Raw genomic sequence first — 23,763 nt, forward strand, 5'->3', positions numbered from 1 at the left:
GAAAGGCAGAAAACTCATTACATTTTTATTGCATTTTTTCCGTATTTCTTTGTTCACTACAAGTTAACAAATTATATATAAGTAATACAAAACCAACAAAGAGAAGAAAAAATAAACAAATACAAACCTAATGATAATAAAGGAATAATCATTATACATTTTAAAAAGAGACGGCGTCCTGACTCCTGAGGAAATGCTACATTCAAATTCATGCTAGTTTTCCGTGATTACCAACCCTAGCTTTAACTACCCCATAAATAAAGCCTCATTTCGCTGCATGATGCAACTTTTTATTTTCGTATTACAGACAAAGTGATTCTGAACTGTGAGGTGAAAGTACGGCTTGGTTGGAGAGAATGGTCGCTTGTGTGACACGGGTTACCCTGCCCTCCACTTGGTCATCGGGATGAGGAGTCTTGTGTTGGCAGATTGGCAGAAAATGAAGTTACACAATGTTCTTGGTTGTGTTTTTGTTAAGTTAATGTAAAAACAAGGGCGTTCATTTATATTGGGTGAGTGCTGGAGCTAACTCTGAGGGTGTAGAGGAGAATTTGAAATGACAGGCTTAGTGGCATGTTTAGAGAGAGCAATAACAGATGGTGAGTACTTTACAGAATTATGGGGGAACCCTTGAGATTATTGAGATGCACCCTCAGTGGCCTCTCCAAATATCTATCTGGCAACCCCCAAACAAGACCCTCTAACATCGGGCCCTATCAGTGTCCATCTCTTCCCTACCATCCACCATCTGGGATGACTGAATCCTCAACTTCCTCCTCACACTTCCCCCTCTTTCACTCCCTTGTTAACAACACACACTTTCTCTCTCTCCAAACACACACACACACACAGACTCCAACAAACACAAACACTGACACATCCCCTTGTTACCCATCAGTCCATCCGGTCCCCGAGGTGTCGGCCATCACTGTCTCTCGAAGGCGTTTCCCCAGCAACCACAGCCTCTCCTGTCAGACTACAGAGAGAGCCCTTTTCTGTCTGCTTCAGAGGATTAATGAACATATTGTGTTGATGTAGGTGCGTGATAGATAACACAATGAGGACATAACACAACGAGTAACACTTTGTGTGCGTCTATAAAAGGATGCAAAGTCCTTTCATTTATCTATCACAGGAAACATGCTCCTGGGTTAATTTGGCAGCAAATACAGACTGAATCCAGACCAGCTCTGCGTGCATGCATGCATATTTCTGGGGATCATTCGCATTATTTTACATACCAATATTCCATGTAGAGCAGCTACTGCAAGGGATCTGTTTTGCAATCATGGATAATTCATGATCCGCACAGACACTGCATATGAAAATCCTTTTGAAGGCGGTGTGGGACTGGGGGGAAATTCCCCTTTCTTCCACTTTGCCTTCACTTTGTAAAGACCCTGCTTCTTCTGTTTCTGGGGCTGTGGATTCACACAGTGAGGTAATGGTGTTTTCCAGCAGGCTGGATGACTCACCTGTGGTGGAGGAGCTAATATCAGCATCCTGTTTTACATTAACATCGCTCTGCAGCAGTTTCAATCAGACCCGTGATGAGATGTAAAGTAATGATGGCTTTAGTGGATCTTTAACGACGACAAAGAGCAGTGTGTTACACCCATCTGTCTTCAGCTGTCTGTCTTTACTAGAAGGAGAAACATGTTAACCTGTGTGTGGAACTATGTGTGTGTTTTTGTGCTTCAATATCATTAACGTTACTTGTTTTATGAGATGGAGCAGATTACGTTTAGTACTTGGTTTTGCCTTTTCACAATCTTGGAGTATTTTTTCTTTGCTTGTGTTTTGATCATAGACTGTATATATAATGGACAGCATCGCTCCGCCTTTTCCCATTGTACGGTTTTGAAGCCAAAACATCCCTTTCCAGAACGCTGACATCTTGTAAATTTTCTGCAGCCACAGTCTGCGCAGTAGGGAATTTGTGTTTCCACTGTAAAAAGCTCCACTCTACATTGTACCGTCTCGAGGTCCTACGGAGTTTCTCTCTACAGCAGCTGTCAATCAAAGTAAACCCGGATGTAAAACCCCGTTTTTTAACCTCTAATAACTAATGTCAAAGAAACTCTTCAGAAAAAAGAGGCCTTGAACACAAAACAGTCAAATAATAACTACATATCACCACCGCATACGGATGGGAGAAACATTCGTACGACGTGTATTTATTTTTTTAAGTTTGACTGCAGAGACTGAGTTTTTGACCTATACTGCAGCCAGCCACTAGGGGGAGCAGTTTTTGTGGCAGCCTCACTTCGATCCGAGCGAGATGTCGTCCATTTTATACACAGTCTATGATTTTTACCAAGCGGTAACCACCGGTCTCAAAATATGAAGCCCTTTCGGAAGTGTTATAAACTGCAATTCATCGAGCGTCCACTTGAGGCTGGCTGCAGAAACACCAGAAACCACATACACACCCATTCAAAGCCGATCTTTACAGCAGAAATAAACATGTTTAAGACGAGTGTAGTCTGGATAGCTCATTTCTCGATTGGCGCACACTGTACGGAGGGTGAATTTTTCATAACGCGGCAATTTTGAAGATATTGAGATTAAGTCTTCCAATGAGAGGCACAGCTGACTTGATTGACAGGAGGGAACACTGTAGCTGTTGGTTAGGAAGCTCAAAGCCCGCCTCTTTACGTCACAATCGCTGGACAGCAATTGTGTTGAGTTCAACATTTCCAATATGGCACCAAGCGGCAACCTCCGGTCTAAAAATATGAAGCCCATGTGGAAGTGTTATGAACTGCAGTTCATCGAGCGTCCACTAGAGGCTGGCTGCAGAAATACCGGAAACCACATACACACCCATTCAAAGAAGACGATCTTTACAGCAGAAATAAACATGTTTACAGCCTGGTTCAAAAAAGGCTCTGGTCTACGCCACAAATTTCTCTATCGGCACACACTGTACAGAGGGTGACTTTTTTTGTAACGTGGCGGTTCAGAAGATTAAGGACATGACTGACTTGATTGACAGGCGGGAACACATAGCTGTTGGCTAGGAGGCTCAAACCCTGCCTCTTTAGGCGCTTCAAAACAGCGCTCAGAAACAGATGGGTGACGTCACGGAGACTACGTCTATTATTTATACAGTCTATGGTTTTTTACAGAAAACGGATCTGTCCTGCTGCGTCAGCGGTCAGCTCACCGTTGACTCTCCTCTGACCCTGTCCGGCACGTTACACCCACAGTGTGTGTGCACTGTAACGACTACAATTCCACTGCTAATTAATAAGCACTGTCAAATCTAAAAAAGCCGGCCTGAGAGGTCGGAGAGGACAAAGGAGGCAATCGAATTACTGTCCATTTTACTGATTTCATTTCCACAACGGAGGCCGCGCTGGGTAATGGTTTCTGGCAACGATGGGGCCCTTAGTCCAGTTCACTGGAGCTGCAACATCCCCCCAGGGTTTCATTGGCAGTTAGAGCTATTGTTTCTCCTCCCTTGATTTCATTTAATGAAAAAAAAAAAAGTTATGCTTGTCGTTAACCTCGGGTACTGTTCTTTTATGCATAAAAATAACCCAGGCTGTTTGACTGAGCCAAACAGTGTCCTTGTGTAACTGAGGAGGTCAATCGGATGTGAAATGAGATAATTAAGAATTCATATACGAGGGATGAGTCTTTATTTAGGCTGCAAGTGAAGAGAGATGCTGCGGGACATCACAGGGGGAACCAGGGAACAGGACAGAGACCTTTAATTGAAGGGGCAGAGACTGAGAGGAGGACGAAGGGCAGGAGGGGGAGGATGCTGCTGCAGTATTTAAGGGTGAGAGGAGAAGGGAGACTTCTCCAGGGAGGGGGGCGGGAGGGAGGGGGCGCTTCACTTTGAAGTCCGTGTTGGGACCGTGTGCAGCACGAAATCCCCCTCAATCCTTCGTCTATCAGGTTTTCATTACAGCCGTGTTTGCTCATTATGTTTTCATGGGCTGATTCCAGACGCCTGAGTCAAATCTTGGAGCCCAGGAGAGACAAACTCCGGGGGAATAGAGAGCGAGGAGGAGAGACGTGGTTTCAGGTCGGCTGTCGACGTGGATTCATGTGTCTGACATCAAGACTGCTGCTTTGAATCCGGCTGAAACTCTGACATGTTATTGTGATTCTTTGACTGACAGGTCTCAGTGAGCTTGTGCTAAGCTACACTCTAGTCTGTTTTCTTTAACGACCGTTCCTTATCCTCATTATTTCTACATTAAACACGTCTTCTTTTGTCCTGTCAAATCCCTTTCTTTAGAGCACACGACAAAGAACAGATGATAGTAATCGTTATAGTGATGCGTAGACTCTCTTGTATAATTTTCGATGTAGTCTTCCTTTTTGTCTTTTAATTTGTTTACTTTGATTTAAAATGAGGTCACTTTGAGTAGGAACATTATGTGTAGCCTAATGAGACACCAAAATGTCACAATGACTAACATCAGCGCTGATGCTTTCAAAGATGTCCGGATTTTTCCTTTAAAAATGTTTTTGTTTCATTTCATAACTTATTAAAAAAAGATAACAGAAGAACTTTAAGGCCCAAACTAATTCTCACTGGCTCGTTTAAAAAGCAGTAAACATTTTCCCAACTATTTTATGATCTGAATCAGTAGCTTGAAGTCTTCTTCTTCACAGCATGATGCTTATTTGTAAGTTTAAAGCTGGGGTTGGTAATCAGATTTAGATACACTTTTTGTTATACTGGTTAAAATGATCTTTATGTCCTGATGGTAATCATTACATAATGTGTTCTTAAAAAAGAGTGAAAAAAGCTGCAATCTACAGCCGGAGTAAACCTGGGAAAACACCAACCAATCAGCCTTTTTTGGGTCCCAAAATTTTAAACCATTCAAATCCCGTCCAGCCGTTCTGCCCGCCTCCTGCACGTACATTTCCCCGTCTCCTGCCTCTGCTTCCCCTGACTCTACCGACTGCCCCTCTCGCTCGTCCTCGGGCCTGTCCCCTCTGACCCGATGAGGTGCTTTGCTCAGGACTGTAGTCCGGATCAGAGTCTAAAAAGCTCTCACCACGGGGGCTCTGACAAGCAGAAGAATTAATGACATTTAGTAAGTCCTACAGAAAATGTAGATGTACTGTAGCGTCTGTCCGGACGCTGTAGTGATGACGAGCCGATTGGTGAACACGTTGAGTTTTAATAACCGGTCACTGTCGGCCGTGATCACGACAACCAACAAAGCAACAATCAAAGTTTGAATGAATGAAAAACTTCTCCTCTTGTCTCTCCTCTCTCCCGCTCACACACTCTACACCTCTCCTGATGCCTTCACTGACTGTCAACACTGTAGGAATTAAGAGCATCTACACTGAACACGTTCAACTAACAGTAGATCTGTTACAGTGTTATATATGTGTTATAACTTTTCTCCTGATATCGTGTCACCATGACAACTGGATAATGCTAGCATGATAGTTGTGAGTACTAACAGCAGCCATGTTTGTTTGTGTTTTTAACTTTCACTATGATGTTTTGTTGAGGACCGGTTTTGAATCAGTCACCATCATATGGTCGAGAATCAGCGGCGCTCGTGCATGTGAGCGGGGGGGGGTCGCTTTGGAGGAGCTCTGAGGGAGGAGGGGAGGGGTTAGACGGAGTCCTGAGGAAATGCTACATTCAAATTCATGCTAGTTTTCCGAGACTGCCAACCCCAGCTTTAAGTCTCCTTAAGTTTAATTAAGATGACCAAGAAGCTTATTATAAACGCCCTGGTTGCTTTGAGGCGACGACCACAAGTCAAAATGACAGAAAAATGAAAAATATTCAACGCAGGTTTTTTGTAAACATGATTATTTTAGTTGGGATTTTTAGAATGGGTGTGTATGTTGCTTCCAGGGCTTATGGAGTCAGCCTCAAGTGGACACTTGAGGAACTGTAGTCTTTAGCATGTTTACCACTGTTTACCACTCTGCTCTCAGATTTATAACTGGTGAAAGATATGACACTCATCACTGTGTCCTGTATGAGAAGGTTGGCCCTCTCTTGAGCAAAGGAGGAACAAACACTGGCTTTTATTTATTTTTAAAGCGCTTGTTGGAAAGCTCCCCACCTACCTCACAGACTTGTTGTAATGGAATTGCGGATCCTATGGGACTCGCTCTTCCGATTGGCTCATTCTGAAAGTACCACGAATAAATACTGAACTGGGTCGATCAGCATTCTCCATTGATGCTCCTAAATCATGGAATACCCTCCAACAGACTTTGAAGCTGACATCCTTTCCATCTCTTGCAGAGTTCAAGACCTTGATCTCTGACCACTGTGTCTCAAACTGTATCTGTTTTAATTAATCTATTATTTTGTCTATAATTGTGTATGATTGTGTTTGTTTGTTTGTTGTTTCTAATCTAACTGTGATCTCGACGACATTGGAAATGAGGGAAACCTCAATGTCTTTTCGAGAATAAATAAAGGTTTGAATTGAATTGAATTGAATGTCTGCATAGGCTTCTTATTTCTTCAAAGATCTGTTTATTGACATTTTGTTAAATGTGAACACAAAACCAATACAGTAAACAGACCGAGTGATACATTAATAACAACAACAACAATGATAATAATAATAATAGTACAGATTATAATAATAACAATAATAATACATTTATTTTATATAGCGCTTTTCAAAAACTCAAAGACACTGTACATTTGTTAAAATCAATACAAGCAAAAAACAAATAACACAGATCAAACAAAACAGAACAATCACAAATTAAAAGCTAACTTAAAAAGGTATTTAATAAGGTTTTATTATATTAAAATTTGAATTATATAGAGAAGTGTATACAAATTAATATATGTTTGGGGCGCTGGTGGCCTAGCGGTCTAAGCGCCCCACGTATAGAGGACATAGTTCTCATTGCAGGGCTTGCCGGTTCGACTCTCGGCCGGTCGACCATTTATTGCATGTCTTCCCCCCGCTCTCTACTCCCCACATTTCCTGTCTCTCTACAGCTGTCCTGTCAATAAAGGCAAAAATGTTAATTAAAACAAATAAATACCCGCTACGCTCAGCCTCTGAAAAGCGCCTAGTGCTTCCAGCACACAAGGCCTCAAAATCACTAGCTGGACTCTTCTCTTCTGTTGCCCCTAAATGGTGGAATGAATTGGCCAACTCCATTCGTCAGCAGAGTCCCTCTCTACTTTCAAAGACAGCTAAAGACCCAGCTCTTTAAGAAGCACTATGCACTTAGCTAGACTGTTCTCCACTGTTGTCCCCAGTGGCAGATCATGTCTTCCAGCTACGATTGACTCACACTGTCCTGCTCTACTCTGGGACTCTGTGTTCAGGTCTGGAGTGACCCAGCACTTGGTACTTTGGTCATTATTGTGGTGATGTTAATTGTTGATGATGATAATGGAAGGTCTTAAATTGGTTGGTTGCTTCATTGTAGATGTTCCTTATTTACTTTGTGCATTGCCTTTACACTGCTTGGCAGTACCTGCACCCAAATTGACTTGAAGCACTTTGTTCCTCTTGCTGATCTTGTTTCCTCTTGTCTAGATCTTTGCTTGTGTTGTTCTTGTTCTCGTATGTACGTTGCTTTGGATAAAAGCGTCTGCTAAATGACATTGTAACATTGTAAATAATATATGTTTAAATAAATAAATAAATAAATAAGTAAGTAAATACAATAAAAATAAATAAAATATAAATAGTTAAATTAATCACTTTCAAAAATTGCCAAAATAGGTAGTCACCTAATCAGGGCTCTGAGAGAAGTCCAGCTCCTGTAGATACTTACAGAACGAGTCCCACATCCTGTGAGTCTCTCACTAAGTGTCTGATTCTAGGCTTCTTATTTCAAGACTGGAGGTTGCTGCTTTGTAATAACACACAGTGAAGGGTCAAGGATTGGATTCTGACCCAGATCCACTGCATTGACGACTGTATCCCCTTCCTGAGGACTTGGCTGCTCATTTCTTCCCTAAAGCCTGTTTTCATTTGCCAGAACGAGCATCACAGTCATACTGAATGCTTACAAAGCTGGCCTTAGTTCTGCAGCTCAGCCTTGCTGTCCAGAAATGGTCGACAGTGATTGTTAAAATGCAACACTCAGAGCTTCAAAGTTTGATAGATCTCATTTGGATTGAGGTCCAGTTGTTGACAGAGGCTGCTTTGAACAGGGGAGTTAATTCTGAAGGCGTCTGATGAGTCTGTTTAACCCTTTCTGTCTCTGCCTCTCATATCTCGCAGGTCTGGCTCTGTAATGAGATGCATTAGGGCAGTGTGGCATAGAAATCCAATCCTCCCAGCGACACTCTCTCTGTCTCTCTCCTACTGAATCAACAACCAGCTGAGCTGTACAGAAACCCGGGTAAACGCGCTGTAGTCTCTCGTCTCCGGCCGCTCTGAACTCTTATCGTTTTTTACTTCTGAGACTTGTCAACACGCTGGAAATTGATGTCTCGTCAGAAGATGTTCTCACTGTTAAAAACGTGATTCCATCGATTGTCTCTGCCAAGCCCGTCTGTTATCTGCCGCTCGTGTGCGTGCCCTTCCTGTTGCACTTGCTTGTCACTTATTTCAATATGGCTGTTTCATGGCGAGATGATAAAGCCATTATCTAGCCTATTCAAAAACTGTCACACGCCGGCGCCAGGCGGGAAACAATTAATTTGCTCCTGTGACAAAGCCTCCGCCGCTCCTTGAATTGAGATTACATTTCTTTTTCAATCTGAATTTGAAAATGTATATTTCACAAGCGGGCGTGTGACGTTCAATTGGCACACACATAGCTTTGCTCTCAATCCATTTGATTCCCCTCAGTGGGGCCCCGAGCTGTCAGCTGCAGAGTCAGTGGGATGCTGTGGATGGTGACAAACTGCAGCAGATGACAGATGAAAGATGACGGAGAGCGATTGTACTGTGCTGCTGGCAGATGGGGAATTACCATTACATGAGCATTGTAGGACTTTTTACATATGTTCAAGTCATTTCTCTGAACCTTTTTAGCCACAAGATACACCACACACTCGGTTAAATGGGAGTTAAGCAACATTTATTGACACTAGCTTTTAGAAGTTGTACATTTTACTGAATCAACCCATAGAGGACACAAAGTCTCACATTCCCCCCCCTCATTTCCATCTCAACAGTCAGACTGCACATCATTATGAACAGAGGGGTGAATATTTATGTTCCCGGGGTCGTATATATTCTCCATTTCAAAGGGCTCATGCACAGAGCCTTTCAAGGTGGGGTATTTAAGCCCCTGTCACGTCCTGGCTGCAGTGTGAAAGGCACGGTGGGGCAAAGTCGTTCCGTCTCCTTGGAGGTAGTAACAGAGGAGGAATAGGAGGAAGACTTTGGTTACTTCAGTGTCCGGTTCGTCTCCGATCCGTCACAGCACCGGGTCTGATAGCTTTCCATTCTAGTCAATGTGTTAACTTCCTCTGGATCCGCTCTGTTGCGTTCCGGCTGCGTCTCTCATCCAGCAGGTCGGTGCCCTCTGGATCAGATACAGAAGACTTCTATTTGTGCCTGATGCCGGAGCACGATGCATCAATCTCAACAGAGCAGATGGAGCGGGACAGGAAGTCAGGTTTCACCAAAACAAAATGAAAACATCCGGTTAATTTTCAGAATAAAACACTCTGTGTTATCACCAGATCGTATTTCACTTAACTACAACAACAAACCAAAGTCATGATGAGCGGAGCCAGGCCTGGAGTCAACAGGTCAGAGGTTTTCAGAGGACCAGAAAGACAACATGGATGAGGAGAGGAGGAGGAGGAGGATCCTTGATTCAGTGAGGTTACTGCGTGGAAACCTCGGTCACATGACTCCAGCTGTCCGGAGGTCCTGCCCGAATTGGAGACAGAGCAGAGATGGATCTGGTGGAAGTCCTGTGATAATGATGGTGGAACTGTTCTGGTGCTGTTGTGGAGTTGCAGTATGTAAGAGGCTCAAGTTTGTGATGTTTCTCTCTTGATAAAATGTTAGATAGATGTTCACCTGGGTCAAAATGTTGAAATTACCCTCCTACAGAGTACAGCCTTTATTATGCTTCTTGAAGATGTTCTAGACTCTGAACATCACACAGCAGCCTGACTTCATTTTGTACCATTCAGACTACATTCTTAAAATGTACCTTCCTTCAATTTCTGGCAGTTCCAACTGTCCTTTAAAATTAGTTACAATAAAAGCTCAGACTCTGGGAACATAGAAATAACTATTATTGTGGAAGAGCGTTGATAATTTCTGCCAGTTCCCTCAGCTCCGTATTGGCACTGCTATCTCCAAAGAAAGAAAGAAGCTGTGCTGCAGTTTAATTTCAGTCTTATCACACGCCTTAACAATCCACAAATAAAACAGAAGCATGGCAGTTTTCTCTATTTGCTGTGTTTCTAGGTCAGGGATGCTTAAAACTCCTGGTGCAAGTGAGAGCCTTCTCTCTGCTCACCCTGCCTGCCCACTCTTTGTGAGCTCTGCTCCTTTCCCATGCTCTGCTCCACTCAGAGTGAGCCTGTAGTTCAGACTAAGTTTACTCACTGATGGAAAGTTACTAACCATAGACCTTTCTGGAGTCCCTGAGCTCCCTTGTCTCGTAGGTTCCTGCTGCTGTGGACGTGCCAGACTCCAGCTGCTACAACTACTACTATCCGTCTCCCCACTATCATCTCTCTCTCTCTTTATCTCCCTCTATCCCTCTCTCCAACACGGTCTCAGCAGATGTGTGTCTAACATGAGTCTGGTCCTGCTGGAGGTTTCTGCCTGTTAAAGGAAGTTTGTCCTTGTCACTGTAACTTGCTAAAGAGAAGAACGTATCTTCCTCCATCTGTACCTAAAGTCTCTAAAAGTAGTATGGGAGGTACAGCCTTCAGCTATCAGGCCCCTCTCCTTTGGAATCATCTACCAGTCAGGGTCCAGGAGGCAGACACCCTCTCTACTTTTAAGAGTAGGCTTCAAACTTTCCTTTTTGATAAAGCTTATAGTTAGAGCTGGATCAGGCTTGGACCAGGTCTTAGTTATGCTGCTATAGGCTTAGACTGACACACTGGGATCCTGTCTCTCCCTCTCTCTCTTCTCTCTGCCTGTCCCTCACTTTAACTCTTCCTGTCCCATTAAAGTTACTAACCATAGACCTTTCTGGAGTCCCTGAGCTCCCTTGTCTCGTAGGTTCCTCTGGATCTCTGCTGCTGTGGACGTGTCAGACTCCAGCTGCTACAACTACTACTATCCGTCTCCCCACTATCATCTCTCTCTCTCTCTTCATCTCCCTCTATCCCTCTCTCCAACATGGTCTCAGCAGATGTGTGTCTAACATGAGTCTGGTCCTGCTGGAGGTTTCTGCCTGTTAAAGGAAGTTTGTCCTTGCCACTGTAACCTGCTAAATGCTGCAAAGTGCTCTGCTCATGGTGGATTAAGATGAGATCAGACTGGATCTGATCCGGTCTTGATGTTGGGTCTCTTTTAATAATAGAACATAGTACGGTCTAGACCTGCTCTGTTTGTCAAAGTTCATATTTTAAATCCCAGACTAAAAGGTTAACCCTGAAGCCTGAAGTAAACTCCACTTTCTATCATTCTTGGAGAGGATCCTCTGCGTCTGTACGTCCACAGAGCGGATGGAGAGAAACACTTTCACTCATTAAATATGTATACTGTATTCAGCACAAAATATGTCACCACTATCTTACTCCAAACGGCTCTCCATGATCTGCTTTTTATGAAAAATGCATGTGTTGTTGTGCCTTGGAAACTTGCGCGCAGCCAGACTTCAGTTCGATTAGAGGAGAAATCAAAGCGCGGCTCCTCAGTGAGGAATAATTCATCCGCACTGAGACGCATTTGGATTCCCAAAAAAGTAACATGACATCGAATAAAGCCGAGGATTCCTCTCTTGCATGAGCAGAGTCCCACATGGTGAGGATCCAGACAACAGAAATACAATAAATCTGCTCTCTGTGCAGCCTGATCCTGAAAATACACGGATAAATCATTAATTATAACGCATCGCTGAGGGATTAAAGTTTTCAAAAGAGCTGCGTAAAGTAAAAACACCTCTCTTTAGTGTGATTGATGGATTTAACTTTGGACAGAGATGCATCTAAATGGTTTTCCTGTCCATACTTCCTTGAGAAGCCTCAGATTTATCGCGTTAAAGCTGCTGAAGGCCTCGTCCTCCTTCCCTCAAACAACTATTAATCACGTGCACCTGGATTAGAGCTGCATAAATTGCTATAATTAATAACCATAAACCTCCAGGGGAGTTATGCTTTTTTTCTTGGTGGATCTCTGAGCTCTGATGCAAGTATCCAGCCTCAAATAAACAGTCAAACTTTGCTGCTTTTTCCTCCTTTAGTGATGTATTGTGTGCAGAACTTATTCCAGGCTCTGGTAGAGATTTTAAACACCCTTCTCCTGCTGTACAACATGCTGCATTTACACTTTCAGACCTGCAGGGGGTGCTGTATGCCTCTGAACATGCATGACCTGTGAGTGTGTTTATACCCAGCTCCAGTGATCACAGGACAGTGGCTGCTGCACAGAGAGGTGTGACAGTAAGACAATAGACCACCAGACACACTGAGGCCCTCTGTGCGGGCGTTTATAATGTTTTTATGCCTCTCCTCGGCCAGTCTGCAAATGTTTGACTTAATCAAGAAATGAAAACCACACTCACGTCCACTGAAGATGATTCTGATAGAGCAAATATTTGTCGTCATTACAGCTGAGAAAGCTTTCAATATTTGTTGATGTTGCAGCTTGCAAGCTTCCAGCTTTCATTCGATCGATCAACAGACACAGAGGACTTCCACCAGATCCGTGTCCGGTCCTTTTAAACTAATTTTAAAGGACAGTTTGAACTTCTAGAAATTGAAGGGGGGTTGATTTTAAGAATGCACTCTGAATGGTTCAAAACAAAGTCAGGCTACTGTGTTGATGTTTAGAGTCAAGAACATTTTCATGAAGTATAATAAAGGCTGTACGCTGTAGGTGTGTGATTTCAACATTTTGACTCAGGTGAACATCTACCTAACATTTTATCAACAGAAAAACATCACAAACTTGAGCCTCTTACACATTGCAACTTCACAACAGCACAAGAACAGTTCCACTATCATTATCACAGGACTTAATTGGGCATAAAAAGGGGCGGGGCTAATCCGAAAGTAGGCACGTTGTAGCTGCAAGTCTGTAGACTCCACTTCATCTCTGCAGATTTCTGGATTAGCTGAAGTTAGTTGAGGTCAGCTTATTCAGTTGGCGACTACCATCTTTGGTTCTCTTTTGGTTCATCGGTGGACATCATTGAGACTCCATCCATGTTTTATACAGTCTAACGGGACTTCCACCAGATCTGTGTCTGGTCCGTCTCTGATCCGCTGCGGTCCGGCTCCGTGCTCTCTCGTCCGTCAACACAGCAGGACCGCCGGACAGCTGGAGTCATGTGACCGAGGTTTCCCCGCAGTAATCCCTGAATCAGGGATTCTCCTCCTCCTCCTCTCCTCATCCATGTTGTCTTTCTGGTCCTCTGTAAACCTCTGACCTGTTGACTCCAGGCCTGGCTCCGCTCATCATGACTTTGGTTTGTTGTTGTAGTTAAGTGAAATACGATCTGGTGATAACACAGAGTGTTTTATTCTGAAAATTAACCGGATGCTTTCATTTTGTTTTGGTGAAACCTGACTTCCTGTCCCGCTCCATCTGCTCTGTTGAGATTGATGCGTCGTGCTCCGGCATCCGGAAACAACAGAAGTCTTGTGTATCTGATCCGGAGGACTCAGACCTGCCGGATCAGAGACGGAGCTGGAACACAACGGAGCGGATCCAGTGGAAGTTAACACATTGACTAGAATAGAAACCGATCAGATCTGATGCTGTGACATTTTTTCTAACGGACAAATTCCACAAGATCCGTGTCCGGTCTGTCTCCGGATCTGAGAGCAGGGAAGGGGGTGTGTTATCACTGAAGAGGGACAGCAGGAACGAAGGTATGATAGAGAGAAAGAAAGAAAGAAAGAAAGACTGAAAGAAAGAAAGAAAAAAGAAAGACAGAAAGAAAGAAAAACAGAAAGACAAATTATAAAAAAGGAAGAAGGGATGAAAGAAAGATAGAAAGAGGGACAGCAGGAAAGAAGCAATGGAAGAGGGACAGCAGGAACGATAATAAAAATGAAAGAAGTGCAGAAAAATAAAAAAGAAAGAAAGAAAGAAAGAAAGAAAGACAGAAAGAAAGACAAATTATAAAAAAGGAAGAAGGGATGAAAGAAAGAAAGAAAGAAAGAAAGAAAGAAAGACAGAAAGAAGGAAAGACAGAAAGAAAGAAAGAAATACAAATTATAAAAAAGGAAGAAGGGATGAAAGAAAGAAAGAGGGACAGCAGGAAAGAAGGAATGAAAGAGAGAAAGAAAGAAAGAAAGAAAGAAAGACAGAAAGAAGGAAAGACAGAAAAAAAGAAAGAAAGAGGGACAGCAGGAAAGAAGGAATGGAAGAGAGAAAGAAAGAAAGAGAGAGAGAAAGAAAGAAAGAAAGAAAGAAAGACAGAAAGAAAGAAAGAAAGAGAATGAAAGATAGAAAGAAAGAAAGACAGAAAGACAGAAAGACAGAGAAAGAAAGATAGAAAGATAGAAAGATAGAAAGAAAGAAAGAAAGACAGAAAGAAAGAATGAAAGAAAGAAAGAAAAAAAGAAAGAAAGAAGGAATGACAGAAAGATAGAAAGAAAGAAAGAAAGAAAGACAAATTATAAAAACATTGACTAGAATAGAAACCTATCAGATCCACGGCTGAGACGGATCTGGTGGAATTTGGCTGTTAGCTGCTCTATCAGATATCGTCCACTGATAAGAGGATGGATGTCATTACTCTGGATTGTGTTCCTCCTGCTTTTGCTCTCCATACGGACAGTTTTTCCTGCAGACACCAAAGCCTCCTAACACCTGCTTGGTGGATCATACTCAGACTGTGTAAAACTCCAATACCAAATTATCATAGGCTCATTTGGATGAAGCAGTGACGCAGCAAATGGTGACTTTCACTTCATCAGAGAGTTAAAGAAATAATGTGGAACTTTCTGCAAACTTCTGTAACATGTAATCAGCTCAAAACCATGTGAGTATACTCATTAAACTGTGGAAAATGTACGTTACATCAAGCAGATAAGTCAGCCATGCCTCTAGTTATGCAAAACTCAGAACTCTAATATCGTAAAAAGTAATGAGTTATAAAAGTACCCCCCCCGTACAGTGAGTGCAGAGAGAGAAATGAGCTGTTCAGACTGATATAGTTTCTGAACCAGGCTGTAAACATGTTTATTTTTGAATGGGTGTGTATGTGGTTTCCTGTGCTTCCTGAGCCAGCCTCAGGTGGACACTTCTGAAGTTTTAAAGCTAGTTTGGCTAAAAGGTTTTACAGTATGAAGCTCTGTTTAAACCACAGCATAACAGAGGTACCTGAATTTATTTGCATAATAACGCAGAGTTATCAGTTTTACTAGTGTTGTAACAAATGGGGCTTTATATATAATCATGGTTATGGGAATTCAGACTTGATTACAGTGGGAAGTTTCAGGCGTCGAGCATTAAAAGCTCACAAAATATTCATTCACCTGCGTTGTAAACTTTAGCTGCACATTATTTCCCCTGTGTTAGCTTTTAGAAATGTGGATTCTGGCTCCAGCGTTGTGTTGTTTTTGGTTCTGGCCTGTAAATAAATTCATGTGATGGCCCCCTGTCTCCTCCTCAGACATTCATTCGGTCCTCTGGCAGCTTTGGCAGCAATCACTGGAATGACCCAGCCTAATGTAGCGCAGAGATCAGTAGACCACGGTGAAAATCATCACACACACACACACACACACATGCACACGGAGGCAGAAACATCTGCGACTGACTGAACAAAGGAGCAGGGAGCCGAGTGTCCAAACTGGATCATCACACAGAGCCAATACCAGCATGTTTGTTCACAGCCCGGCACATATCTCTAAATGTTCATGTTATTTTGTCTCTCTGTGGGGTTTGTATACGGGGTCTGCTCATGCCTTCACCCCTCAGAGGCGGCTTTGATCTGATGCTAGGTGACTGATGCTGTGAAAAGAGCCCCGGGCCGTGTTCTTGTAAGCATTAAAATGTGTGTTTCATCATGACAGCACTCTCCCGGATGAATATTGCAGGCAGAAGGTGGGAAGGCAGCAGCGTAGGGTGTTAGGAACGGTGGTCGTTGCAAGAGGTGGGAAGGTGTTGCTTCTGCTTTGTATGGTGGCCCTGAGAGCTCAATTGCAAATTAACAATACCAATGCAAAAAAGGACATTCTCTAATTTGACATCGTACCTGTACTACGTGCGTTTCGATCGGAGGAACCAAGGTCTAAATTTAGTTCAGGGGTAGATAATCTCCCCCCTAAAAAGCCCCTGCTAGGGGGGTAGTACTTTTCAAAGGTCCCGGGACTTTCAGGGGGCGGGGCCTGCAATGCTGAACGTGTCTGATTGGTAGATTAACCGCAGTGTTTTTATTCCGCCCGCCGTCCACAATAACATCACACACATCTGTGATTCTCTTGATTTCTCTTTCTTTCATTAATTTTTTTATTTGTTCTATCTTTTTTGTATGTGTGTGTACTTTTCAAAAGAAGAAGCTGTGATTCTCTTGATTTAGCAGCTTGTAACAGTAGTCTTCTCTCAGCCCACCGTGAATGCGTCTCTCCTCCCGGTGTTCCGGTTTTAAAAGTGACCCTGTAAACTGGAGACCTTCAGCTGAACGTGTCAGTGTTTGTGGAGTTTACACAGCTGTTGAAACACAGAGGGAGTTCCTGGGAATGCAAACTAGTTTAGTTTTTATTAAGATTTCAAAATATCCTCATCAGATATTTAATGATGGTCTAAAGACGTTTATGAGGGATGCATCCGGCTGAGAGTATCCAGTTAACAAGGTCGCTGTTTAAACCAAAACACCGGCTGATCTCAGCCACGGCTTTTTGAGTTCAAAAGGATTTTAAAGCCGTGTTGAAACGTCTTTGCTACTTGCGCTTATCTCCTCTCACGTGTTGATTCATTCATTGCTCTTTCCATGTTTTTAACCGCAGGCACAAATTTTTCACTTTTTTTCAAGTTTTTTTCAAGTTTTTGAGCACAATTTCAAATTTGAGGAAAATGTATTTTTTCGACAGGCTCCGGGTCAACTTTTTTGTCAACTTTTTTATGTCAACTTTTTTTGTCAATTTTTTTCTGTCAAATTTTTTTTTTTCAATTTTTTTTTTGTCAAATGTTATTTTTTTCAAAAAAAAAAATCTTTTTTTTTTTCAAAAAAAAAAATTTCAAATTTTTTTTGTTTCAAATTTAAAAAAAAACCATTCCCAGTCATTGTTTTTTCCATCTGTGATTCACTTGATTTCTCTTTCTTTCATTGGTTTACTTTGTTCTATCTTTTTTGTATGTGTGTGTTCCTGGGAATGCAAACTAGTTTAGTTTTTATTAAGATTTCAAAATGTCCTCATCAGATATTTAATGATGGTCTAAAGACGTTTATGAGGGATGCATCCGGCTGAGAGTATCCAGTTAACAAGGTCGCTGTTTAAACCAAAACACCGGCCGATCTCTGCCACGGCTTTTTGAGTTCAAAAGGATTTTAAAGCCGTGTTGAAACGTCTTTGCTACTCGCGCTTATCTCCTCTCACGTGTTGATTCAGTGAATCCATCTGTGATGAAATATAGCACCATCTAAAACAGCGCCAGCTGAGTCTCTTCATGCTAACAGGCTAACTGTTGTGTTGCTTATAATGATACCTGCCTGTCCGTCTGCTTCTATGGTGTCATCTGTGATGAATGGTATTCCTCTTTGTTTTACTGCCCTCTACTGGTCTGGTGGTGTAGTGCGTTTACTTTTTATTTTCTCCATACGTCACTGGCCTGATTTACACAATCTACCCTTCAGCCCGCAGTCGAAATGCAGACAACAATGGGGGCACAGGAACCTTTTAGTTCTGGGGGCTAAAAGACCCTGAAACTCTTGGTCGAAATGCACCTTTACGCTCATTTTCCCATGCCACTGTTTCAGACAACTTCAAAACTGCTCAAGTTACGTGGAGGCTGTTTCTGAAATTGGTTGTATATTGAATTAGCAAAAAATGAATTATATGTTCTTTAGATTGACAAATATTAAATTACCTTTCTGACAGAGGGATGGAATAATCAAAGAGGGATTTATTGTTATTCTACCTTTCAGTTGGACCCTTTGTGAGGCCTTACTATATTGAATTAGGGATCAAAAGTTCTTTACACAATTCATATCATTGACATTTTGTGTGCTCACGGGTTGCACATTGTGCCCCTGCAGAGAAAGCAATCGATGGCCTCAGCATTTCTCTGTGGACCCACAATCCTCCGCTGCACGGGGAGAGTGTTTGCCACACACGGCCGCTTCCTGTTCCTGTGCCGCCCTGGGGATCGCTGTGCACACAACGCCGAGGACCCACACAAGGTGAAAAGGTGGACGAGATGCTGCTTACTCATCTATTCTGCTCACGCTCAGACCGAAGGAGGCAGACGTACAAGGAGAGGGGAGGGGGGGCACCTCCTTCACAGCTAAACCCCCCCAAATGTCATGGAGGGGGCGGCACATTATTGCCATGGAAACCCAGCCTCAGTTATGTCTGATCTTGATCAGCAGTGAGGCTGAGATTGCTCTCACCTGCTCTCTGCTCCCCAGGTGTCTTGATTTTTAAAGTTCGAGAACAGATTGTTGTCACTTGGCTCTGACGTTTGCTGGATCAGTTTAATCTCAGGTGATAATTTAACCGGGGAGAAGATGATCTCTGGAAACAGAATCTTTAATTTGAGGGATAAGATTTCTGATAGATTACAATTGATTGTAGTCGAAGCAACACTGTAGTCTGATAGCATTTCAGTGTGCTGTGGCTTCATGCAGGAAAACAATCCATGGAGAGCAAAAGAAGTTGGACCAAGTGGTGTTGAAACGAAGCCGGATGTGCATCAAACTGCAGTACCTTGAGCGTCCACTTGAGGCTGGCCCCACAAGCCAAAGAAACCCTATTGGAGATGTTCACAGCCTGATACAAAAGAGGGTTTTGGTCTTTTTCACACATGAATTTATTTGCAATATCTGGACAGGTGTTGAGAACTTTTTTTTTTATAACTCATCTATTTTCATTATAATTTGACTAGGGGTTAATTGGGCATAAAAGGGGGCGTGGCTAATCAGCAGGTGGGTGCTTTGTAGATGCATGGCTGTGGACTCACCTCCACCAACCTGCAGATTGCTGGATTAGCTGGAAGTTAGTGGAAGCAGCTTATTCAGTTGGCGGCTACCATCTTTTGTCCTCTCCAGAAACCAATGGTTGTCATCACTGAGACTCAATCCATGTATGATACAGTCTAACACAGCACTTCCACTAAATCTGTGTCCGGTCCATCTCTGATCTGCTGCAGCCCAGCTCCGTGCTCTGAACCGCCGTACAGCTGGAGTCATGTGACCGAGGTTTCCCCACGGCAATCACTGAATCAAGGATTCTCCTCCTCCTCTCCTCATCCATGTTGTCTTTCTGGTCCTCTGAAAACCTCTGACCTGTTGACTCCAGGCCTGGCTCCGCTCATCATGACTTTGGTTTGTTGTTGTAGTTAAGTGAAATACGATCTGGTGATAACACAGAGTGTTTTATTCTGAAAATTAACCGGATGTTTTCATTTTGTTTTGGTGAAACCTGACTTCCTGTCCCGCTCCATCTGCTCTGTTGAGATTGATGCGTCGTGCTCCGGCATCCGGGAACAATAGAAGTCTTGTGTATCTGATCCGGAGGGCTCTGAGCTGCTGTATCAGAGACAGTGCAGTGGATCCAGTGGAAGTTAACACATTGATGAGGATTGCAAACTATCAGATCAGATGCTGTGGTTGAATCTGAGACAGACGGGAAACGGATCTGGTGGTATTTGGCAAACCCCTCCCTACTCCATAGCACCAACCTCTCGTCCAGATGTGGTCACTTTCAGCCCCTAAAGACAAACAGCCAGAACTGCAACACAAAAAAGGAAACACAAAGGCTGACATCAAAGTATACCTCTTCTTCTTATAACAGTCTATGATGAGAATATGTATTTTTTAGATTTTCTAGAGTTTGAGCTACACTGAGATTGAAAAATTACACCTTTCATGACTTATTCTTGGTCTAAAAAATGTATTAAAGCAGCTTTAAGTAAATAAAATAACATATCCTTTTGATAAACTCCACCAGTAGGACTAATGATCGCCAAGTTTACTCTCCATGCTGATGGTACAGCGCTTATCAGATCTTAAAGCACGCCAAACTGAGCAGTTCATGGCTTTGTTATAGACCCACCGCCACAATATAAACACAAGTCTGAACACAAAGCAACTCGGTCACCTTTTTCTCTTAAATGTCACCGCAGAGCAGGCTGGAATATACAATCCAACACACACACACACACACACACACACACACACACACAAGCTCACATTACAAATGTATGGCATTACTCCTGCAGTCAGTATGTTCGTGTGGCCTTTTGCCGGCGTCCTCAGAGACGTGGCATTGACAAACCTACAAACAGTAATTGGGCCATTATGACTCCCTGCGATGGTATTGATTCCTGTGTTTTAGGTGCAGGCGGGTAATGTGTGTCTAGACGGAGGGGTTCATATTGCAGGCAGTAGGGCCTGTGCAGTATTAGATACAGTAATGTGGATGTTGTTCATGACTCAGGTGTATTGTTTTGTGTATCTCAGACTATTGGAAAAAATGTGATATAAGGGGAATGATGTGATTTGGTGGGAAATTTGAGCAATGGCTGTGTTCATATGGGGAAGGGAAGGCAGAAACGTGGAGATGGAGTCCTCGTTTCCTCAGGTTCAGAACGGATCAGCTCTCGTCGGACATGGACTGAGCCTTTTGGGAGTGACATGAATTTTCAGGGCTTCTTCTGTTGAAAGTGAAATGGGGATTACTACCTCCAACTTTTCTCGTCTTTTCTTCCTTTTCAGTGCAATGGTTGTTAAAAGTTCAATAAGCGACTTGAGATGGAGAATGTTGCAGGAGTTGGAGCTAAATTGTAATCAGAAAGTGGTTGATGGGCTTTGGTCTTCGATACAGCTGCTATACTCTACAGTTACGGCCAAATTCCACCAGATCCATGTCCTTGCATGTTTCTATTCTAGTCAATGTGTTAACTTCCACTGGATCCACTCTGTTGCGTTCTGGCTGTGTCTCTGATCCGGCAGGTCAGAGCCCTCCGGATCAGATACACAAGACTTCTGTTGTTGCCGGATGCCGGAGCACGACGCATCAATCTCAACAGAGCAGATGGAGCGGGACAGGAAGTCAGGCACCCAAACAAAATAGAGCTTATCAGAAAGATATGTTATTTTATTTCCTGAAAGCTGCTTAAATCATTTTTTTAAAACCAAGAATAAGTCATGACAGGTGTAATTTTTCAATCTCAGTGTGGCTCAAACTCTAGAAAATCTGAAAGATACATATTCTCATCATAGATTGTTGGGAAGCAGAGGCACCAAAACAAAATGAAAACATCCGGTTAATTTTCAGAATAAAACACTCTGTGTTATCACCAGATCGTATTTCACTTAACTACAACAACAAACCAAAGTCATGATGAGCGGAGCCAGGCCTGGAGTCAACAGGTCAGAGGTTTTCAGAGGACCAGAAAGACAACATGGATGAGGAGAGGAGGAGGAGGAGGAGGATCCTTGATTCAGTGATTACCACGGGAAAACCTCTGCCACATGACCCCAGCTGTCCGTTGGTCCTGCTCTGTGCTGCGTTCTGAAAACACAACCGAGAGAGCACAGAGACGGACATGGATCTGGTGGAAGTTCCTTGTTAGTATTCCAAGGCGTGTTGGGGCGGCAGTGACTCAGTCTGCAGGGACATGGGTTAAGAACTGGAGGGTCACCTGTTCAATTTTTGTTACAGGCTAAGTTTGGAAATTGGCCTCGTCGCTGGAGAGGTGCTAGTTCACTTCTAGGGCACCTTCAAGGTGCACTTGAGCTTCTCTCAAGTAGTGCATGTTCTTAGGGTTTTGTTTGTGCATGTTTGAGTGTACTACAGTCCACATGTGGCATGTTTTAACAGTGAGAACATTGAGTTAGGGGATTAGTTAGGCGTGTAGAATAAAAACACTGGAAAGCGTCTACATTTTGTCCATGCCAGCAGGTTTTCCTCTTTGTTGAAGTCGTTCTGGAGCGTAGCAGCAAGCTCTCTGGAGGTCAGCGTGAATGTCGTTGTAACAGCAGCTCTAATAATGTATGAACGAGAGTCATTTCCTTCTGTACAGTGTCATTAATTAATGTGTGGAGCTCTTCGGGTTTGTGAATTGCTTTCTTTGTTTTAGCACTTTTCTGCCCTCCATCCCTCATCAGGGCTTTGTTCTCCACCCCCCACTCCTACCTACCGGTGAAGAATGGCTTTGTATGAACTACATAAATCAACCCATAGCACAGGTACACGCGAGAAATGAGGAATGTATGGAGAGACGGAATGGGAGGAGAAAATTGTACAAAAAATAACGAAAAGAAAAGATTTAAAAACAGACGAGGAGGTCAACCCTGCAAAGAGATTATGACAGGGATGGACTTGGGTCTTTCAGGCTGGTCTACCCTGTCCACCTGGATCCCTTCTTGTGTAGGCTAGATGTGTCTCTAGCTCTACAGTCTTTATACACTTTCATATAAGGCCTTCAGTGTCATTTGATTCCTCCATAGAGAGACGTGCTCACTCTGCAGCCTACAGGCCGTTTTCTCACACTCTTATTATCACGGCTTCACAGCTAACCCCTCTCCTCCTGCTCCATGCAGGTATCTCACCTGTATTTGAGCGACAGGAAGGTCACTCTCATCTAAAAGATTCGACATAACTCGCCCTCCTACCCTGCCAGTCTCTCCCTGGAGGTCCGTATCACACCGAGAACGGGGAATTGAAAAGGCAGGCTGTAAGAGGCTTCTTTTTAGGACCATTAGTCAAAGGCGGGGACACTATCAAGGCTTTGATTACAACGGTGTGGAGCATTCCCGCGGGGTCCTCTCTTCTTCATTCATATTCAGCTCCTTAAACATCCCATTCATCAATTACCACCGCTGCAGCCACATGGCCACCATTGTTCGAGCGCGTTTAGTCTCACACACACAATGAGTGCGCACACATTATGCAGAGCATGCACAAACTCCCCCTCCACCCCCCATACATGCAACTCCATTATCATTCACATGCACAGATGCACACTTGCATGCACGGATGACAAATGTAATGATTCGCAGGATGTTGCGGCCTGGTGTCCTCGCACAAAGACACAAAAGAGGACGTGGAGAGGAGCGCAGGATCGTCCTCTTTGTGCTTTAAACAGATCAGCTAAGAACAATATTAAGTTTGAACAATACAGACATTTATAAACTATCTTAAGCCAAGCTGTCCACCATATTTATCCAGATCTATTAGTCCTGATATCCACACTGCCGCCATTTTCTTCTGTAGTTCTGCAAAAGCTGTTCAACATTGCAGATCATAAATGTAAGGAATCTTAGAAATAGTTGTTTTTATCCACTTCCTGTTTATCACTACTATTTGATATTGTCACAGAAACATCAGAAAGGCATCTGAGATATATAGTCTGATTTTTCTGTAGGGACATGTGACCAGACGTATGATCTTATTTGGTGCTATCTGTGTTTTGCAGTCATGTTTAGGCGCTTATATTCTGCTATTTCAAGGCTGGACATTTACATTCCTTGCATAAAGGTTGGGCAAAGTTGTCCCTCCCTTTG

General features: G+C 43.1%; 1 long non-coding RNA gene across 2 annotated transcripts in view; it reads left to right on the plus strand.

Moving 5' to 3' along the window:
* Positions 1 to 23,763, plus strand: part of LOC117831174 — a 40,708-nt gene that overhangs the window by 982 nt on the left and 15,963 nt on the right. The window contains exon 3 of one of the 2 annotated variants that reach the window (XR_004634954.1): positions 18,292 to 18,435. This is a non-coding gene — a long non-coding RNA (uncharacterized LOC117831174). Of the gene's footprint in view, positions 1 to 18,291; positions 19,049 to 23,763 lie in introns of those variants that run through there. The other variant, XR_004634953.1, reaches the window with a different exon arrangement.

The sequence above is a fragment of the Notolabrus celidotus genome, chromosome 19 (assembly GCF_009762535.1).
Source record: "Notolabrus celidotus isolate fNotCel1 chromosome 19, fNotCel1.pri, whole genome shotgun sequence".
In the NCBI taxonomy this organism is placed as follows: Eukaryota; Metazoa; Chordata; class Actinopteri; order Labriformes; family Labridae; genus Notolabrus; species Notolabrus celidotus.